This window comes from Opisthocomus hoazin, chromosome 6 (assembly GCF_030867145.1).
Source record: "Opisthocomus hoazin isolate bOpiHoa1 chromosome 6, bOpiHoa1.hap1, whole genome shotgun sequence".
In the NCBI taxonomy this organism is placed as follows: Eukaryota; Metazoa; Chordata; class Aves; order Opisthocomiformes; family Opisthocomidae; genus Opisthocomus; species Opisthocomus hoazin.
Window position 1 is genome coordinate 2253184 of NC_134419.1, and position 20954 is coordinate 2274137.

The 20954-nt window shown below is 44.9% G+C and overlaps 1 protein-coding gene across 3 annotated transcripts in view; it reads right to left on the bottom strand.

Moving 5' to 3' along the window:
* The window catches only part of PDE4B (phosphodiesterase 4B), a 231573-nt gene that overhangs the window by 34810 nt on the left and 175809 nt on the right, over nucleotides 1–20954 (bottom strand). The gene's annotated exons all lie outside the window — the stretch shown is intronic.

The window sequence follows — 20954 nt, forward strand, 5'->3', positions numbered from 1 at the left end:
AAAGCAAGGCACTGCAGCTTATAGCAGCCTTCCCAACTTCAGTACAGTATATCCTATTCCACATGCAACGCCACTTGTTTACAGTGCCAGTAAGACATCTTCTGGGTTATTTACTTTTAATTGCATCCTGGCTGCAATAAATTGCAGCTATTTATAATTGCAAACTTCTTCAACATTTGAGGCCGTCCTTCCCACCAGCGCTCTGCGCTCAGCTCCAGCCTGCCTTTGTAGCAGCAATTAATCGGAGACTCCAGGCACGGCCACTGCGGTCACCAAAGTGCCCATTTTCCATTTTATTAAATCAAATAAAAAATATTAGCACTCTGTCTTAACCTTATCTCAACAACAATTCAGACTCGGGATCAAATCTGCTCGTTTAAAAGTAAACTTAATAAGAGCAGTTGCTCACTTTTGCCTTGGAAAGGTTTTAATACTGGATCTGTTCCCAAATCCCATATGTACAACGTGGCAATAGGCAGGCACTGAAATGTTCCCTGAATGTTTAACAAACTGATAAAATCCAACAAAACCTGACGCAGACAAACACTCACAAGAAACAAAAAATGAAAATACAAGTATTACAGGAGAAAATGCTTCCTAACTCCCACTAGTGACGGAAACAAATGGTCAGTAACCAGTAGATTGGGTGAACGGAGCTCCACTACAGCTCTTAGGTGAGCTGGGGCTTTGGAAGCCCTCGTGTCCTTGTATGGGAACATGTAAATGTTTATCCTGGTGCGTGAAACCGCTTGCAGGCACTGAAAACGCTGCTTTAGGAAATGTCTGAAAGCACGCTCCTAGGCTCCTAACTCGAAAATAACATTAAGGGTGCCATTTGAAAATGTACATAATTCTCAGTGTGAATCCATAGGACACAACCCCTGTCCCAGAGGTTTTAGGCATATTTGAATATTTTTCTTATTTACAAATATTTAAAATAATTGGCAAAATAAAAAATTTTAAATGAAAACACATTCGAATATGGACATTTCTTAAAAATTGTAACAACATACATTATGAGTCTTTAGCACTTAGAATTCAGACGACTTTAAGACAAACCCTTTTTTAATTATAAAACACTATATTTATTATAGTTTATCATAATTGTTGTCATTGTTATAGATGACAAAAAAGATTTAGAAGAGAAGGGAGATCCTCTAGTTAATCATGTGAATGACAAACTATTATTTTGTGAGTAGTGTAGATATCATTAATGTTTACTGAACGCTTTATGTGCATTTCTCAGTCCTTGACTACTAATGACTAAGAGCTTATATCTAAGCAAGCTGGCAGAAGCCCTCTCTCTGACATATAGTCCGGTCCACAAAAGACTGATCCACCAGCTGAACTCATCTGTGCTTCAGCTGAGACCCGTTGGATTTTAAGTCCTGATGCAAGTTAGAGGAGAGGAAAAGAAAGGAGAAGGAGAAGGAGGAGAAGGAAAAGGAAAAGAAAAAGGAAAAGAAGGAAAAAAAAGGAAGAGTGGTCTGCGTGATTTAACAAGGTACTCATGTGGTCATAGCTTAGCCAAAAGTCAACACAGATCCAGATCACCAATCCTGCTCCCTCCAGTTCTCTTCAGCAACAGAATACGGCTATTTTAACTTCAGAAAGCAAGATTCGTCACATGCCCTGCAATAATTACTAGCCAGTGTCTAGCATCACTCTAAAACCCGGGAGCATGGAGCATGTTCAGTCAAACAGGTTTATCAACAAACGACATGCCAAAACTTGATAGAACAGGGACTTGTGCAGGCTGTCAGCCATTTACCCTTTGCCTTCCCTAATGTATCTGTGGTTGCTTACAGATTGTGCGGACATGTTTACATATTTATCCTTGACAATGCCGAGTGAATAACTGACACCAAGCAATTTATTTGTTTAATGTATCCTGTTAGTGCATTCATGACTACCCATGAGCGAAGAGCTATTTCCTTGAATTAAGCCATTGTTCTAAGAGATCCAACAAATATATTTGAGAAAATTGTTCTGTAGATGGGTTCGAAAATTCACAGGAAACAAAACCACAGGCACAGAGCACAACTGCAGTGATTCATTGAAAATCCGCAATGAAAATGTCCAAGTCTGATAGCACCATCTTACAAACTGCGAGCACTGAAAAACCCGTAATTACAGGATTCTTTCATAGATGCCCTGTATGTTTTCCAACATTCAGGGAGTCTATGGACCAGATTTCCAACTTTTTTCCAAGCACAAAAGCTAGACACGTGCCTAAAAGAAGGTATTATTCCAAAGCAAGATGTATCCAGCAGAACCACCCGACACCACACGTGCCGGCAATGCTGCCAGCACACGAACACGTTCCCTCTCGCAGTCTATGGACACTTGCACCCTCCCAGTCCACTGGACTGCAGGGCTGGCATTACAGAGTAATCTAAAATCATGGGAACGACAAGGTATTTAGATGCACTTCCCCCCCCCCCCAACATTTCATTGTATGCAATGAAACTAATTATATCTTTTGCAAAGATAAGTGCAGATGTGCTAAGAAAGGCACAAAGCCCCAGCACCTGTGGAACAGGTGGAGCCAGTACGCTCTTGAGCAACTCCCTGAACAAATGGACGATCCTGCCCTTCTCCCCCCTCCCGACTGTATTTTTGGGACTCCAGTTCAACCAGTAACTCTAGCTGTCCCCTCTCACATTTCTCACACCTGCAGCTATACTGCAGCCTCCCTCCGGCGTGCAGGGGCGGTGGGAGTAGGGGCGAAGGGCTCTTCGTTTGCTCTGCAGCACGATGCAGCCGCGCTGGGCACCGGGAGAGACGTGGAGCAGGGCCAGCGGGTGCCGGAGCTCGGCGGGAGATGAGCAGGCTGCAGACAGCGCGGGCACGGGCACTGCACGCAAACGGACGGAGAGCAGCAGGTCTCGAAGTAACGCTTTTAGCAAAAAGCTATTTTAGAAATGTGGACTTTTCTGTTACCCAGTGCTGATACATGAGATGTGGCAAGAGAGGCCAGGGTAGCAACACCCCTGCAAAGAGAGACGCGGGGATTAACTGGCAAAGCCACTGCTAGAGTGCACTGAAGAGGGGGCACTGGAGGAGATCCAGCTGTGGGGGAACACAGACACAATCTTGAGAGAGGCTCAAAAGCGGCAGAAACTATGGAGTCGGTATTCAGAGATGACAGAGGAAGATGGAGACAAAAAAACGAAGTGAAAGCTTTCTACTGCTAATTGCGAAAAATGCCAGGAAATGAATGAGATGCTGCTGCCAGGAATAACGTTTGTGATACTGAAATTGTTGATGAAAGTGTCTGACAACCATTACAACTTCAGGAAAAATACAGCCAAGATTTTGGGGGGCATTTCCCCCCCCCTCCCCCCCCGAAACAACGTGGAGCAGAAGAAATGAACCCTTTCGTTACACTGCTGAGGAGTCTGGCATTGTAAGCTCCCTAATTAAAGACAGGTCCTTTCTGGGACACACCACTTCAGCTGCCCAGAAAGGCTGCTGGGAAAACTCAGCCCCCCGAATAAAAATGGCTCCAAAATTGCTGAAGACGCCAAGGCAGTGATTAAAACAGCACCCACCAAGAACACTGGGGACACATCCAGGTTCAAACTGGAAGACTCCAGCGAGCAAACAGAGACATGCAAAGGCATGGGGTCCGCGGAAAGCAGTAAGAAATGGAGTAAGAGAAACCTCCTGCCTGTAGGGAACGACACTAAACCAAACCGCTTTACGTCCCCACGCTGCAGCCTTCCCAAGAAGGAAGGAGCCGCAGCTCATTTAAGCACCGAAGCGGAGGCTTCCAGTGACAGCAGGAATGCCTGCAGCGTGACTCGGCCACGACGCGAAGCGCAGGAGACGTCTGCTAGTCACTTGACTGCCATAGTAGCAGTGATGTTTCTGAGTCAACAGCCAACGCGCTCGCTGCCCGACCACTGCGCCAGCTGCAATGTAATCTGAGCAACGCCGAGAAGCAGTAATGTTAGCCTGGAGAAATGTCACTGGGGTGGGGGGGCTCATCTGAGCTATCTTTAGCCATCTAAAAGTTAATCATCTAAGCTCCCCGCACAGTCAGTGGAAAGTGGCTGGGACCTCCAAGGGGTGATCCTGGTCTATTCTCAGCACGACTGCTGCGACGGGCTGAATCACCCTCCGGAGGTGCCTGTCCTTCTCCACGCACAGCAGAAGGCACCTCTCTCCCACAGAGCCACAGAACGTGGCTGGAGGGGACCTCTGGAGGTCATCTGCTCGGAGCAGGACTATCCCCAGCTGATCGCCAACATCAGCCTGGTGCTCCTGTTGCTCTAACACTTCTTCAAGTAGCTGTAGGGCACTGACAGACACCCCACACCCTTTCTGCTGTCATCAGCCACCAACTGGACATGGAGCTTTCATCACCACCCTTAGAGCCTGGTGCTCCAGCAACATCCAACCCCGTCAGCAGTCCGTTTGTCTGGCCCACATCGCCTCAGCTTCCAAGTGGGAACTGGTGCCAAAGTGCTCACTGCGGCAGGTTTACCCACCCACTCACGGCCCCCCACGTCTCCACAGCCAGGCCATCCCCCTAGCCCTTGCAGAAGGAGGTCGGGGCTTTCAGACACAGTTTGCCCTTGGCAAATCTGTGCCTACTGTTCCCGATTTACTTTCTTGTCCTTCATGTGTTTGGAAGCAGGCTCCAGTGGACAGCCTCAGTGACCCCTCCAGTGATCAAGGAAGGTCTGACTAGTCTATAGTTCCCCAGATTCCTTTCGTCTTTCTCAAAGATGGATTTTTCCTGTTGTCACAGACCATCCCAAGCACGACAGTTTTTCATGAATGACACACATTAACCTTACAATCACATCAGCCAGCTCTTCCAGCCTGAATCCTGCCCAGTGCCGTGGACTTGAACACATCCACCTTCTCTAGGTTGCCCCTAACCCGCTGCTCCCTCATTGCCCTCCATCCCTCTCCCTCCCAAGCAGGCTGGGGGGTGCTGGGGCCTGGGCGAAGATTCCGTCTGTGAAGACCGAGACCAAAAAAAGACACCGAGTACTTCAGCCTTTCATGTACCAGTTGTCACTAGGCTGTTTCCCCCATAGATTAACATTTTTTCTGAACTTTCTTTCTCTACTCCATACCCACGTTGGAGTCCCCTCGCTAGTCAAAGCTCCATCAGCCTTTGGTCTGCCCAACTTCACCCCATACACCCAAGCAGCGCTTTTACGTCCCTCCCTTGTTAGCAGTCCTTTTCACTCTTCGCCGGCTCTCTTTTTGCACTTTGACTCGCTAAGAAGCTCCTTGCTTAACTGAGTTGGCTTCTGCTGAAATTCCTGATCTTCCTGCACAACAGGATGGTTTGCTCCTGAGCTCGCAATAAGCTTTCTTCAAAAACCAGCCACTACTTAAGATCGGTCTATAATTTTTACGTGGCTGAAGTTAGGTGAAATTAATCTCGTGACAATGACAGCATCTTGAGACCAAGCAGTAAATGGAAGCCCTCAGCAGCAAATGGAAGAGTTTTTGCAGAGCCCTGGTGCTGGGCAGCCTGTCCCCCCAGCCTTGCTTTGATCCCAATTCCTGCAACCCACCCCAAGGTAAGTGGCAGGAGATCTGTTGTCAGGGCCCAGCCATCATTTTGAGGCAAAAAGGAAACATTTCAAGGAAACTCATACCAAGAGGTCAGCCTGGAAGAAGAGCCAAGCCCTGATGAAGCCAGTTAAGGCAGAACTGGATAAACCTGCAAAGGTCCTGGTTATACCCACCAATGCTGGTCCGCAGGCTGGTTGGGGCGGATCACCAGCCAGGTCATGAGAATCAGGTCACCGAGGACCCACGCGGGCTGGCAGCTCACTGAACAGACCACTGACTGTTAGCAGTAACTAGGCAATCGCTTACCGTGAGTCTAGAGTAGGGTGATTGTGGTTTATTATCGTGGGAGCTGGAGGGAGAAGTCACTCAGTTTTCCCAGGCTTTGTGGCAATAACTGCGGGCGCCCACAAGCAGCATTTATCATTAGACTCAGTCCTCTAACGTCAGTGTCCAGGGTCCCCTGGGTTGGGCAACAGGGTACCGAAAGAGGACCAAGAGCATCGCTCCTTCTAGAAGAGGAACAACCAATGGCCAAGACACCCACCTGGGATGATCTCAGCAGTTCAGCCTGGGTGTAGTGCCCGGCTGAGGACAAGAAGTCAAAGCTCTGCACTGAAGGAGTCAGTCGGGGTACAGCTGTAGTTTTTCATGGACTGAGGATGGGAAATCCTGTGATATCCCCACAGACACCTTAAAAAGAGACTGAAAAAGAATGACGGAAAGGGGGACAGGACCGCTACTGACGTACTGCCTTGCAAAGAACTGGATTTACCAAATGTTGCTCATAAAGAAGGACCAGAGTTTCAGTGGGCACTGCAGCAGCGTGTAGAAGATACATCATCATGAATCTTCATTCCCGCAGAACAAATAACAGCAACGTCTCTGTTCAGCTGAGACAGAGCATTGGAAACCCTTCGAAAGGACTAGCTAAGAAAAAGTCAGGGACCTGAATTAAATTCAAATAGTAGTCTTACATTTATTTTGTCTGTTCACGTGTCAGACGCGCATGTACTCTGAAGCAGCTGTGTAAACCCCAACTGTAAAAATGCTACAGTATAAAGATCAAAGATCAAGATTCCCAAAGCAAAGTTAACACTGCACCTTTTGCATGACAATGAGGTGCAAAAATGAGGCATAATCACTAAGAACACCTTAAGGTAGCTAATAGAAACCTACGAAGCTTCCCAGAGAGATAATTTCTGATCTGAAGATAAGCCTAAATGTTTAATCTGAAATGCTAACGAGCGAGGAAAATTGGAGAAATTCTGAAGAAGGATTTAAATTGGAGATACTCTTTCATTGTAGGGTAGGATGGAGTGCTTTACCACAAGGCTGTTTCGGCAGCGTCCTTCCCCACCACAGCAGCCATACGGAGTGAACAATACAGCGTAGCTGCCACAAATCAGACTGGTAAGTGACAGTGCTTTTATGGTGCCAAATGGAAGTAACAAAATGCAGGAAGCATCCTGTCAGATGTCACTTAGCAGCGATATCACAGGGGAATCTGGGAACGGGATTTGCCTGCATAGTAGGAATTCCTCAGTGCAGGGACAGGGAGAAGCAGAAATGGCAAGAGGGGCAGAATCTAATCTTGGCCTGTCGAATGAACGGGAAAGATTGCTCAGTTCCAACTTTATCTCGGGGAGCAAACACACGGTTTGGCACGTTATCATTTTACTGACCGGGCTTGATTCCTTGTTGCCCTGTAGGATTCCTGCCTTAATCACAAGACAGGAGGAAAAATACGATGCAAGAGAATACCCTTCCTACACAGTGTCTAATGAAACAAGTGCAAAAGACTGACAGGAGAGACTTAAAGGAGAGATCTGCACAGAGAACGCTGAAAATGATTTTTCAGATGACATTTTTTAAGGAAATAAACACCTACCTGGAACACGTTTCTGAAGGCAGATCACAACTACCAAGGCCACTACGAATTTTTAAACTAAGTGAATCCCAGTCACACCTTCACTCAACATGCTCCTCAAAGTGCAGTGAAAACACCCCAGAGAGCTGCAGGCTGGGGACAGAGACGACCAGCAGTTTCGATGGGCTGCAGAAGGAAGCCTCCAGCCCAGACCTAGAGCTGAGCGTGGGGCCTGAAACCCCAATCTCAATTTCCTGCAAATCATCAGGCACCCAGACTGTGTTTTTGTTTCTCTAGCTAAACAAGGAAAGGCTGGATCACGGTAAATTGGACATTTTATTGTGTGAGTAGAAATGCTTTCTTCCTGAGCACATGGCATGCATGTGAATGCACGAGTGTGAGAAAGACACTGAAAAAATCAGGATATGATTATGTAATTATCTAGCTACCCACTTAGGATCTACCTGTGCCATGCAGTGTATTATCTCATTTGATACATGTGGGCTGGCTCGGAGATGGCTGGTAAGCCTACACGTGCAGAGAAGCCAACTTGGATCCTGGAAGCAACATCCTTGTGCTAACAAGGCACTCCACCTAAACTAATTAGCCCTGCCTTTCAACAGGCTTAATTAGGTGGGGCACCATCCTGTGCTGTTGTGGCGAGACTGCTTCCGGTTCTGGAGCTGGCTCGTCCACAGCCAGTACGAGGACTTCTGCGCTTCGCTCCCTGGTGCCGTGCACCGAGGCCGTGTGCGTTGGAGTGGGGCTCTTGCCCGTGTCGGCCCACAGCTGAGCCCAGAGGCAGTGCCTCTCCCGAGCTGTCGTTCTGGGCACGTATCTGTGCAAAGCTGCGTGCCCGCGCCCCTGCTGCCGCACTGGAAGCTCCTCCTTCAGAAACCACGAGCTGACTTTCACAACAGGCCTAAGACAAGGAAGGAACTATCTAGACAGACCACAGCAACGATTTTAATTCAACAAAGAGGGGGAAAAAAACCCCAAACGTGAAAGATGTAAGGGACTAACCCTACTCTAGTTCACTGTTTCATAAGAGTTTTGCAAACCACAAACAAAAAAAGTCTGTATTTGGACCTGGCATAGAACTCAGATGCTACTTCCATCCACACACCCATCCGTAACCATTAAGTCAGGCTTTGAACCAGGTTAACCTGCAGATAATAAAACTTATGGTCTAAATATTCTGTCAAAGTCAAATTGTGGTGGAACAAATACTGGAGTAGGAAATGGAAGAGGAACCTCAGGAACGAATCCTGGAGGTACAAAGCACAGTGCTGATCTACCTGAAAAGCTCCACTTGGACACCTGCATTAGATGCAAAGACAAAGTTTATTAATAATCTATAGCTCTTCATAAGACAAATTATTCATAAATTTTAAATGAGGGTCAGAATAAGGTTCCCCACGTTACCACAGCAATGTAGAACTGGCTATTGGTAAAATGTTAGAGCTGTTTAAATCAGCTTCCTTGGCTCCTGGAAAGGTTACAATTCAACACAGAATTGTCCTCCATTTCCTCTCAATTTAATTTCCTTAAGGTCTTCAATACGAATGCTAGGAATGTGGCTTCTGAAAGCATCTCAACCATAATTCACAAGAAATCTTTAAGACCCATATCAACCTTCGTGTCTGTATGCCCCGCTCTCAGCCTTGGAAAGACTGCGCATACAGTCATCCGTTATGTTTTGAGCCACCATACCAGCCATTTAAACGATATTAATTGTAAAATATAATTAAATGGGGTTTTTTCATGGCTAAATGTAATTTCTTGAAAGCATTATCCTTTAGGACAGAAGCTTAAAAAAATGATTTCCTTTGGAATTTTAATCTGTTGTCCTACAACAGATATTTTACGTACCCAAAGGGTAATAATGTCAACCTCGCCAATTTACCTTATTTGAACTTTCTGCCCTCATTCAGCCTCTCAAAATAAATGAATATGACTGTCATCCTACAGCTGAAACCCAGAGATATTGCTGCTCTGCACTGAGCAGAGCCACTCAAGCACACAGCACATTGCAAAAAAGACCTGTTTTGACGTATTTGGTTTTCAAGTGATACTCTGAGTAAGCCCTATCGACCGATCTGCAATTGTACCACACGACACTGTAGGAAGTCAGAGTATTGCTCACTGCCGATCGTGGGTCGGTCACAGAGCAGAACCAGCAGAAATGGCTTGAACAATCTGAAGGCACATGCAATTAAAAAAGTTGTTTCTTCATCGGTGATCCCCCAGCTTTCGACAACGCACAACGGTTTGCATGTTAAGCGAGCACCCTTCAGCCAGCTCTCTGTGGCACCCCGGGATGTCTGGATTCACTTTTTTGCACGTCCACACACTGTAACTCTTGAACATTTGGAGTGAGCCTCAAGTCACAAAACTAAAAATCTTCAGACCTGCAGTAGCTGACAACAGAGCTAAAGTATTCACTGTGCTAATCATCTGTATTAATCTACCCTAGCGAACAATTCAGCTGTTCGTAGCTGTGACTCAGTGTGCTTTATGTTTACTGAACTGCACGTACAGCCTTTTAGAATAATCTGTTTAAAATCACAGAGTAAGTCCCATGGGTAAAAGGGTGGGGAGGAAGAGGGAGATGTCAGTATCCTACAAACCAGCATCGTTGTTTTGACAGCTTTTAATATTCCATATTAATCCCTTCACGTGCTATTCTCTACTGTGCCTCTGTGTCACCTTCAGACCGAGGCCATCACACCCTGGTCGCCAGCTTTTAAAGAGATGTGTGTGGGACATGGGTCAGAACTGGACCATATTTTCCCCAACATTGCCAGGGACACAGCATCAGATTCATTTTGTGGTTATCCAGAATCAGAAATAGGTAATATAGAACAACCAGATAATAATTTGTTTTTTTCCTTACAGCTGGATCATTTTAGGTAGAAGGTGATTAAATCTGTCGGTCCGAGTCCTGCACGATTACCTTCCTCAAACCTGGGGTCTCAGTCCTGACCCAAACTGGGCTGTTTACACTAGAGCTAAGCAATCAGAGAGCTGCCCTGCAGGGGCAGATGGGGGATAAACTCGAACCCAGCAAGGACAGGCAGACTAGAAGTGTAAGGGCTTCTCAAACCGCTACAGCCAGCGTAGGTAAGAACAGCCTTCCACTCTCAAAATACATTTAATTAACGCCCTCAAAATATACTTATTTAAGCACCTCAAACTGAGTCCAGGGAAATAAAAATGTCAGCTATAGTAAAGGCACCCTTATTAACAATCTTAGTTAAAATACCAGATTAAATGGCTGTGGAAATGGAAATGTTCCCCAGTGAAGGTCAAATATGGGTTGGCCTGCTGCAGATTATTCCAGTGGTTACTTCTAATGCTTCAAGTTTTATGCTATGTGGCAGCTTTCAGAATTTCTTACGTTTAGCAGCATAATTGAGGTACCTCATGTTAGCCTTGGCCAAGGTCTCTGTGCTGTCATTCATGCTACTTCTCTGAAGGAATAAATTCTGCGAAATAAATTCAGTGAAATTCATACAATTTCTGTGAAACATCCGATTTTAAGCTGCGCATGACTTTCCATTTAAGGCAATGTGCAATAAGAGACATTCTAGCAGCGTGCTAAATTGACCACATTTAGATGTGTTACAAAGGCAGGCTCAGAACGAGCAGCTGCTGCTGAAAAATGTGGTGTGAGCATCATCTCTTCTTGTGTTTCATTTTTTTGTTCCTGATCTACAAAGTGCAAGTAACAGATTTTTGGCTTTTACCTGGATAGTACATTCCCACTGTAAGTGGATGGAAATATTTTAATGTTTCACACAATATAGTTGAATCCCAGGAAGCTGCAAACAGTTCATGACATTTCAGTAACAGGAATTGCGGGAAACACCCTGCCCAAAATTCATCCTGAATTAAGATGAAGGCCCAGCATACATATTTGACTAGACTCTGGTTGTGGACCATGTCCCATTAAGTATTACTGCTAAAACAGAAAATACTCCAGTTAGACTGGAAACTTGTATCTGGATTTCTCTTCTTCAAGAAGTATCTTTGGGAAGAAAGGGAGGAAAACATTTCACAACTGTCAAATGCTAGCAAGGTCTACTATTGACAAACCCTGTACTTGTTTGCTAATGCGTTGCCAACTTGTGAATGTTTAATTCTTTGAGGTTTTGCTAGCAGGATCGGCCCCACGCAGCACTTAACTCATCGGCTGATAGTCCCCGCAGAGCAAACGGCTACGCCACGGCCTTTCGGACTGCCCCAAACCAGCGCGAGTGCTCCCAGCACGGATCCGAATGTCCTGCACTCGAGTCAGTAACAGCAAGAACGCAATTTCAGGTCACTCCTCATAAAACTCAGAGTTGGAAGGAGGCAGGGAGGGAAGGGGAGCAGGAAGACAGGCTGGCTTTTCCACTTCTCAGAATAGCAGACTGTTTTCAGAGAACACAACGATTGCTGTAACTGTGTCCTGCTTTTGTCAACCTAATACATGGTATTTAAAGAAAATATACTGTTTGTAAAATGTGACATTTTAGAATCATTTTGATATTAAGTGCTAAGCTTGTAAAACCTCCCCAGACACATGCTTGCAGCATGAAAGGCCTAACCAGATTCAGCCCATTTTAAATGAAAACATTGGGGTGTCTGGAAAGTGCTCTAAGGGCCCTGGCAAGCTGGATCCAAAGCCTTGCTCTAAACGCCTGGAACCTGGAGTTTTTTTAGATACAACGCAAAAATGTCTGCTTAAGAAATCTTTTTTTTTAAGAGTGTGGAGGTACGGTAGAGGAGTTTTCATATGCACAGATGTTTAATTTCCTCTTGGAAAGGTATATTTATGACAGCAGGATATTTATACTAGAACATCTACATTAAAAAGCGTAGCCTTTAAAGTTAAATGTAACTACATAAGTATTTAGCACTGAATAATGGCAACTGATGATGGCTCCTAGGAAACAACAAAACACAGAATCTGATCTTGGGTCAGATCCTACTCCTCTTCTGGTTGATGAAAGGCTGTGTGACACTGGCCTTTGACAGGCACAGTACTGAATACAAAATCAAAAGACATTAATTGTCAAATCAACACAGAGATTTCGGGGGGGTTTGGGTTTGTTTTTTGTTTTTCATTCTGAATTCCTAAGATTATTAAGCACCTGAACACACAAAGTCAATCGATGATACCTTTAGACATCAAAACACATTCCACAGAGATGGACGTATTTAGATGTTTTTTAAAATTTTAATCTTTGTAAGCATACATATTTTTCCAGGGAATGAATTAACTTAAAAACCTGGCATGTTTTCTTAACAATGATAAATAATTAACAGTTGTTTCCCTTCTGTCAAAAAATTATCGCAATTATACAATACTTAAGGCTGTCATTTACAGACACTTCTTACAGAGAAAAGAATATTACAATAAAATGTTTCATTAACTATTAGCGTAACATTCTCTACCCGTTGCACAATGACATTATGCTTACATTAAGCATACCATGCTTAACTATATAAATCTTTTTTAGTCAACCAGGAGATGAAAAGATACCACACCAGAGCATTTCTGGGTGATTTGAACGTTGAAAACAGTCAATATGCTCACTATTCAGTATCACCGCTTGGGAACTGGCGAGTCTAAACCATTTGTCAGAACGGATGCCATTCCCTAACTGACGAGAGGGAAAAGCGCGTTAGCATTCCTTTACTTCCTCTTTTAATTCTACCTGGATTATACACTGACTTTAAAAGCTCTTACAGTTTTAATCTTTACAATTCTTATCCTATAACTGTCGAGTTAACCGCTGAGCAAAACGTCTACCCTGCAGAGGACAAGGGGCAAATTCAAATTCTGTCCACCAAGGCCAGCACTCTACCCTCTGTATATGCCCCTACAAACTGGAATCAAACACTGCTCCCACCAAGACTAATAAATATGAAACAGTCAGCGGGAGTTCCTGCCCAACTAGGGACCGAACGATTCGGCCGCTGACAATCAAAACACAAAGTTAGAAATACTTACTGATTGAAACACAACAAGACAGCAACTTACATGTGGAATCAGATCCTGCAGGAGGGCAAAGTTTGGAACATTGGGACTGCCCAAGGACAGGCTGATGGCTCTGGGATCTGTGCAGTGCATTACCCTGGGAACGTCTCCGCACAGATACTCGGATGCAGCCTCTCACACTCCCATGGCCAGCTGTGTCCGGGACACAATGCTGCAGCAGTGAGCTCAACCTCGGGGGAGGAAGGAGAAACTTATATATAGCTGCAGCAGGGATGAGCTGATGGGTGCTTTCAGGAGTCTCTTTCAGCTCCCACTAGCTGGAAAATGCTGATGACACGGAAGTTGAAGGGGCTCAAATCAGTGGGACAATGAAGAACCCTATTCATCACTAAGGCATGCACAAACTGTGCCCCACAACCTAAAAAAACCCCCAAAACCAAACAAAACTGCCTGCCAGAAGTTTGGTTTGGGTGTTTTTGTTTGTTTTGGTTTGGTTTTTTTGTCTCAGATCAAGCACACATTTCTCAAACTCATATGGAACTGATTCAGTACGCTGAAGACTGCAATGTCAAAATCTCACCCACAGCAACTATTATCATTCTGTGCAGAAAACAAAGAAACACAGATTTTATCAACACTGATATTAGCGATGGCAAAGTCCTATTGTCTTCGCAGAGGCCTTAAGCAATCCAATGGGAATGGGAGCTGAGTAAAGCAATATAGGGCTTTCAGGGCTTGACCTGCGCTTAAAGAGCAGAGTGAATACCGGGACACAATGAGAGCATGCCACTACGAAGATCTCTTCATTGCCACCTTGGGTTTGTAGTTGCCTGGATCATTCAGAAAGAAACCATCCATCAGAGAGAAGCCTTTTTAATAACCTATGACTGTTTTTATGGTTTTATCCTACGTAACAGAGTGTGGTATCATCAGTGAAATGACAACCTCAACAAAAAACCTGAGGTTTGGCTCCTCAGCTGTTCTTCAAAAACACACTGCTGCTGTTGATTACAACATACCTAACCTGCTCCTCTTGTCAAAGGAAAGGTACTCCTTCCACCTGGGTGAGGATGCCATCTATACATATCCTTCGGTTTTCAGGTGACAGCCCCTTTTGGAGCCTCTGTCTGATGGCCAGAGCCATGCCTGATACCGGTCAAGGAGAACTGCACAACCTGGCGCTGCCTTCAGCAACAGCGAGGACGGCAGCTCCAGGAGGTAGGTAGCTCCCTGGCCACGGTACTGCATGGACGTCTCGGCCAGCCCAGGAGAGCCCAGTCCACCCCAGAAGTACAGCAGGATGGCGTGAGTGCACGCAGGGAGTCCCGCTGGCATCGGGGCCGCTCGCCCCACGGCGACAGATGTCAGCTGGGCCCCAGGGAGTGACAGGCTCCTGATGGCAGCAGCACGTGTAGCATCTTCATGTGACATCCACAGGTGGGGCGGAGGGGAAAACAGTTTTTATCTGTTGCTATGGAGTCATGATTAGCTTGTATGTCTTCAGAGCCTGCCGAGGAGAAATGAAGGCTATTTTCTTATATAGATGTCATGAAATCAATCCTCGCAGAATTTCTGGAGTCAAAGGCTAAACAGGTTTGCCTGAATACCTTCTGTTACTTGATACACAAATAAATCTAGCTGGGAGACCTAAAATGAGTGTCATTTTTCGGCTGGAGCTGATTGCAAAAAATTGCTCTTTAGTCTCATTTGAAATTGTTTATGGGCACAGTAAAATAACAAAAGTGTGTTAAATAAAATGCAGCAATTATCTTCACAGAAAATGAGTCTTAGAAAATTAAGGAAAAAAACCCCCTTATTGCAAAGCATTGTGACTTCAGAAGAAACTTTTCCCTTATTCTCTCCAAATGCTAAAAGAAAACCTGATGTTCTTCTTTTAAAATGTGTCTGCCTCTAGGTCTTTGGCACAGGTTTACTGATGGGAGGGCCGGCAATCTATTTAATGACTGCATTGACGTCAATAGCATAACTGAAATACTTACTAAGAAGCATGAGTCCAACTTTCAGGGGGTGTGTGTTCGCAGGCAGGCGCAACACACGAAACGGACTCTCTGCGGGAATGAACTACCCCCCAAGAGCAAGAAGCAGCCTGCGGACGGCCCCAGGGCCATCTGGGGCTCCCTCAGCTGCTCTCGCTTTTTCTGTAGGTAATTCTTAAAGTTCACTTTGAAACACAGTTTTAATTTCTCCAAGCTGTAAGAATCACTTTACCGTTTGACAGCCTTAATTTTACTCAGTCACATCATTAAGCTGCTATCTGTCTGATTTCTTTTACAGCTTTGCTTAGTTTCTAAATAATCTGCCCCATTATAGCATTGTATTCTTTAAATCAAGTAATAATAAGTTAGTAACCAATAAGTAAGTCTACAGCACCACTGAATTTATGTGCACAATCAGTTACTTTTTAGCTCAGCTATTTGGCTCCTCTTGCACACTAGTTAAAAGCCTAAAACACCACATCCACTTGACTTGTACAGCCTTTCTCACAATCAAAAGGTCAGATCTTCAGCCAAACTCACAACAGACCAACAGAATTTCAAAATGTGTCCTCTATTTTGCATATGCCCAGAGCCATTCTCTGCACACGAAGCAGAGGAAGTATGATGGAAGAGCACTAGCTTCACACTAATTACTTGGGATTTATAGATATTTGTAACCAAGAGCTGACTTTGATGCACAGGGCTCATTAACTCCTACAGAAAGCTGGGACTCTCATTAGCACTAGCATTATCCAGTCTTTTGTTTATGCTTTATACAAATGTTCGTGCACAAGTCCATGTACACCTTACACCCACATATAAAAAATGAAAGAGTACAAGTTTTGAGTTCGTGTAAAGGCATGTGAGAAGTGCAGACAAACGTGCAGATGTACAGGAAAGCAGAGGCTAAGGCATGAGCAAGAAAAATACCAATCTCTCACTCCCACCCCCAGAGAGGAATTTTAACAAAGCTTTAATCCCATGAGCCCTGAAAAGCCTGTGTGTGACATATCCCAAAGCGCTACACCCCCCAAAGCCTCAGGTTGCAAAGCAAATCAGCTATATTACACTGCTAGGTATATAATTAATTGTGAGGACATACTATAATTATTCAGTGTCAAAAGTATCCAAGGGGCACTCCGTTGCCTGATCCTGAGAAAAGTTTTTGCAAAGCCCTCACAGCTCCAGGAAGAACACAACAGTGTTTGACCCTTAACACCACGCTTCGCCATCAGTAACATCCAAACACCACAACCTATCAAATGAACCAGTATGGGAAAATACTGTCCACCTCGGTATCGATCTTCCGACAGAAAGGTGCCACCTCTGCCCTGTCCCCCTGTTCATCGGGAGAGGCTTCTTGCTCCCTGTTGCGTGACGACTGGTGCAGCACCTTGCCTACAACCTCTGCGACAGGGAGGAGGGGGTTCATTTACAGCGGCGCTCACAGGTAACGCACGGGCTTTTACACATGCGCTGCGAAGGTGAGGCGATGGCATGAAGAGCCTGTGCCAGTTCAGACAAACACGAAGACTGGTACACGACCACTGATGTGCAGTGAGGGAGAGGCCTTCATATTGGGAATCTAAGAAAACAGCACCGATCCTGTGCTGAGCCGAGAGAAAGAATAGGACAATATGAAGAAGTCCTCAGAAAAATACAAAGGAAGCAAAACAGATGGAGAAAACATTGTACCAAAATGTGTGAAATAATAAGAGGCTTAGACTGAATGTGGCAGCCAGCGAAAGATAATTTAATTCAGAGGGAATCAGGGCCAATTAAATGAATAAATATAAAGGAAGGAACAAAACTAAGTAGGAACCGCCAGACTTGTTGCTGGTTAAAGATTTTATTAGTTGAATGAATTGGGTAGGAACTAAAGACCTTTCACTGATGCCAGGGGAGGGGAGAGCTGAATCGAGAAGAGAAGGCACTGATGGAGTCACTGAGCCCAAGGTAGCACAGAGGTCAAGGAAAGTAACTGTGGCAGAGGCCTCATTTAAAAGAAAAAAAATAGGAGAAAGAAACATCACAGACACTTATGCGACAATGTGTTTATATCATCGTTTCTGTAACTCCAGAGAAGGCAGCTGGGCAGCACCCGTTCACAATGCTGGCCCCACGCAATTGCACTCTGTAACGCTACATGCCGCTTCGGAGCCTCATGGTCCAAAGCATTCCCATTATCCCTCCCAGCGGCGGAGTACACGAGCTAATTAAGGATTTATGTACTTTTGGCTACGGCTTTGCATTTCCATGTTATGGTTTCTCAGTTAATTCATAAAAGCAATTCTGTTCATTCCTGTGATCTGCAGTTATAACAAAATAACAGGAAAAATCTGCCAGATTTACTTAAGCTGATACCAAGGACAAAACACAGGATGTTCAATACATATTCCTCTTCCTTTTATGGCTGTGGTTATAAGGTTAAGAAAGCTCTGAAATTTGCAGTGACATCAGTATCAGCTTTGAAAGCACTTTGTCCCATACAAAACCTGTCCAGAATTTTTCATGCTCTCAAGCAAATGAAAGCAAAAAAGAAAGAGAATTTCGTAATTTCGAGACAGCTCATTCATTTCGCCATGGGCCTGGGTCCTCAGTGATGCAACTCCTTCGGAGTACACTAGCAACAGATTTGGCTCCTCTCTGTTTGAAACAACTGACAAATCCCGTAATATTCTAGCTGGAGTAAACAGCTGGCATCTATTACTTTCAGTGCAAACGCTGAACGTAATTTGTCTCCCTCCGGGTTAATTTTCTTAATGTATGCTAGTATGCTTTAAACCCTGAGTTCTGTACTTTTTATAACAGGATATAAATCACTCCACTAATGACAAATAAAAGGAGACATATACGAGGTGCTCATACTGATGTCAATTGATTGTGGTAAATCTATGAATCAATGTGTGACATGGGAGTGCTAAAAGAAAACTCCGAACTTTGCCGACTAACCAATTTAGCACATATAAACACATTTCATTTCAAAACACATTCTTTTATCTAGAGGGATGTAACACAGCCTAGTCCCAATCAAAACATTACTGTTTCCTTCTCCAAAACTTTCTGGAAAACACCCTGCGTCCTTTCAGACACAGGAGCCATTGGCACAGCACTGGAAGCGTTCTGATAGGAAAATCTCCCCTTCCTTTCATAATTTCCAAAGCAGAAGCCATCTAGGGGAAAAAAGCTGCAAACGCTGAAAAAAAAAAAATCCCCTAAAAATCTTTGCTCTTGCTGCATTTAAATGGAAACTTCCTTAGAAAGTAAACTGCTGTCATTGTTTTCTGCTATACTGCAAAGAGTTACAATATGTGACGATGGCTGTAACTAGGTAAAGGCAAGCAACAACCGAACTGACCAAGGGAACGGCTGTCTAGAACGACTACAGCCTCCAGGGAAACAAAAGAGGCTCTACAGGAACCTGGAATGCACTCTGGGGTGGGACACCACGCGCAACAATAAGGTCAGAGATTCAGAATGGTCCTGGCTGACATGCTAGACAAGCACAAAGAAAATAAATAATTGCAGGATAGAGTAACACTGGCATTCCTCACTGCCTCCATTTTCACGTGAGCATGGAGTACACAGCCTCTACAGGAGCAACCAGACAGCTGTGTCTGGGTGCTGGCCTCACCAGCACAGAGCGCGTCCCCTCTCTCGGCTACGACTCCAAGCCTCGCAGACCACCTGACGATCTGCGAGTCGGGCAGCTCTATCGGGCTGGTTTTCAGCGTCTTCCCTCCTTGTGTCAGAGCTGCTGCCCCTTCTCAGCAAGCTGACTCCCGACACCCTCAGCACAGGGGTGTGACAGCACGGCAGATGCAATGTCTTAGGCTGGCCATGAAGGGATTGCTTCAGCCTGGAGACAAGATCCTGTCAGAGCTGATGAAATCCATCAACAAAAGTAATCTGAAACTGAATGTAACCAAGAACCCCACGCTTTTTCACTAATCATGTCAACATTGGCTTCCTTCACGTAGGAAATAACACAATTTCCTATCAACCTCAACAATATTTCTTATCTACAAAATGTCACAATTCACTTCGGTTGTAATGATGCATCTCACATTTTATTGTTTCATTTGAAGACTTCATCTAAAGTCAGTTATGTGGTTAAGAACTCGTCTACTTGAGGGGCCACGAATCCAGCCTATATTTCTCTACTTTTTACAAATTCCACAAGCTGCTGAGCTGCAGTTTTCTTCTACAGTTCTTCTGTTACCAAATAAAAATCTGCATACTGAAAATGCACCCAGCGTGGCTCATTCCCACATCTGGACATTTTCTTTTTTCACATCTCAGGTAAGATGTTAATATATTAACAGTTGGACTCTTCTCAGTTGCTTTCTCTTTTTGAGCTTTGCAGGGTAACAAAACTTGCTGTACAATTATGTGTGTCAATCCTTTCAGGCACATTGGAAGCTGAAATCTTCACGTATTCCCAGCATTAGAGCTTGAGTTAGCTAAAAAGCAACAAGCATCCTATGGCTCATATCAAAAATACTGCAGAAAAATATCTACAAAGTGTTAACAAGTTGAAAGCAATTCCACAGAAAAGTGTTAAGAAAATTAATCTAAAAAGTTCCTGGAAGGGAATTCTCTCCTTGTTATTAGTTTCTGGAAACTACATAAACAGATCTATGGAAAGCTTACAAAGTTTTCCACGATTTTTTTTTCCCCCCCCACATAGGCCACAAAAATCAAAGTCTTGCCAGAATAGGTTTTTATATAAAGTGACCAATTGCATTCCTGCTGGCCCTGACACTGTTGATGGAGAGAGGGAGTGAAGGAGAAGGTATTTAAGCTCATGATGTCCAGTTTCCTCTCTGCATCAGAGGTTTCCACATCCCATTAACAGGTTTTGAGGAACCCAGTCTGGAATTCTCCAGGACAGACAGTAAGTAATACATGAAAGGAAACAATAGTTATCCAGGTTTCACACACTGTAAAAATTAAGCTTTATTAGTCCCTCTAAGCACATAACTATCAGAAAGGCTGAGATTAAACCTTACAAATGGGCAGGCCTCCAAACCTTATCTCCTTCTCCGTGTGAGTAACCTTTAAACTAGTGCAAGTAGGGCCAGCTCTGTTCCTGAGAGGGGTCCCGCAAGCCCTCAGCACTGCATGGCTAAACCCAGGCATAAAAACAAAGAAACCTGTTATACGCAGGATGCCTCTGAATCCCATCCTCAGTACTTCACCCTACCTGAGCAGCCCCCTGCTCCCACCACAACTGCTCCCTGCCTCTGCTTGCTGGGCTCACGCTGATGCCCACCCTGCCTTGCTCTGGCAGCCCAGGCAGAGGCTGAGCCCCCTCAGGGGTCCCTCACTCGCCCAGACTCTAGTGCAAGCTGCACGCGGAACGCTCCGTCTGCGGGCTTTGCTCGGTGTTACTCTCCTCCACCACTACAGACAAACCTACTCGCGTTTGCTGTGGTCTCCGAGCTGACACAGGGGTGAGGACAAGCTGACATGGTGTGCAGGGGGGAGGAGACAGGAAAGAAGATGCGATTAGCCACACTCACTGACTTCTGCTCTCCTTCCATTGCTAAACGTA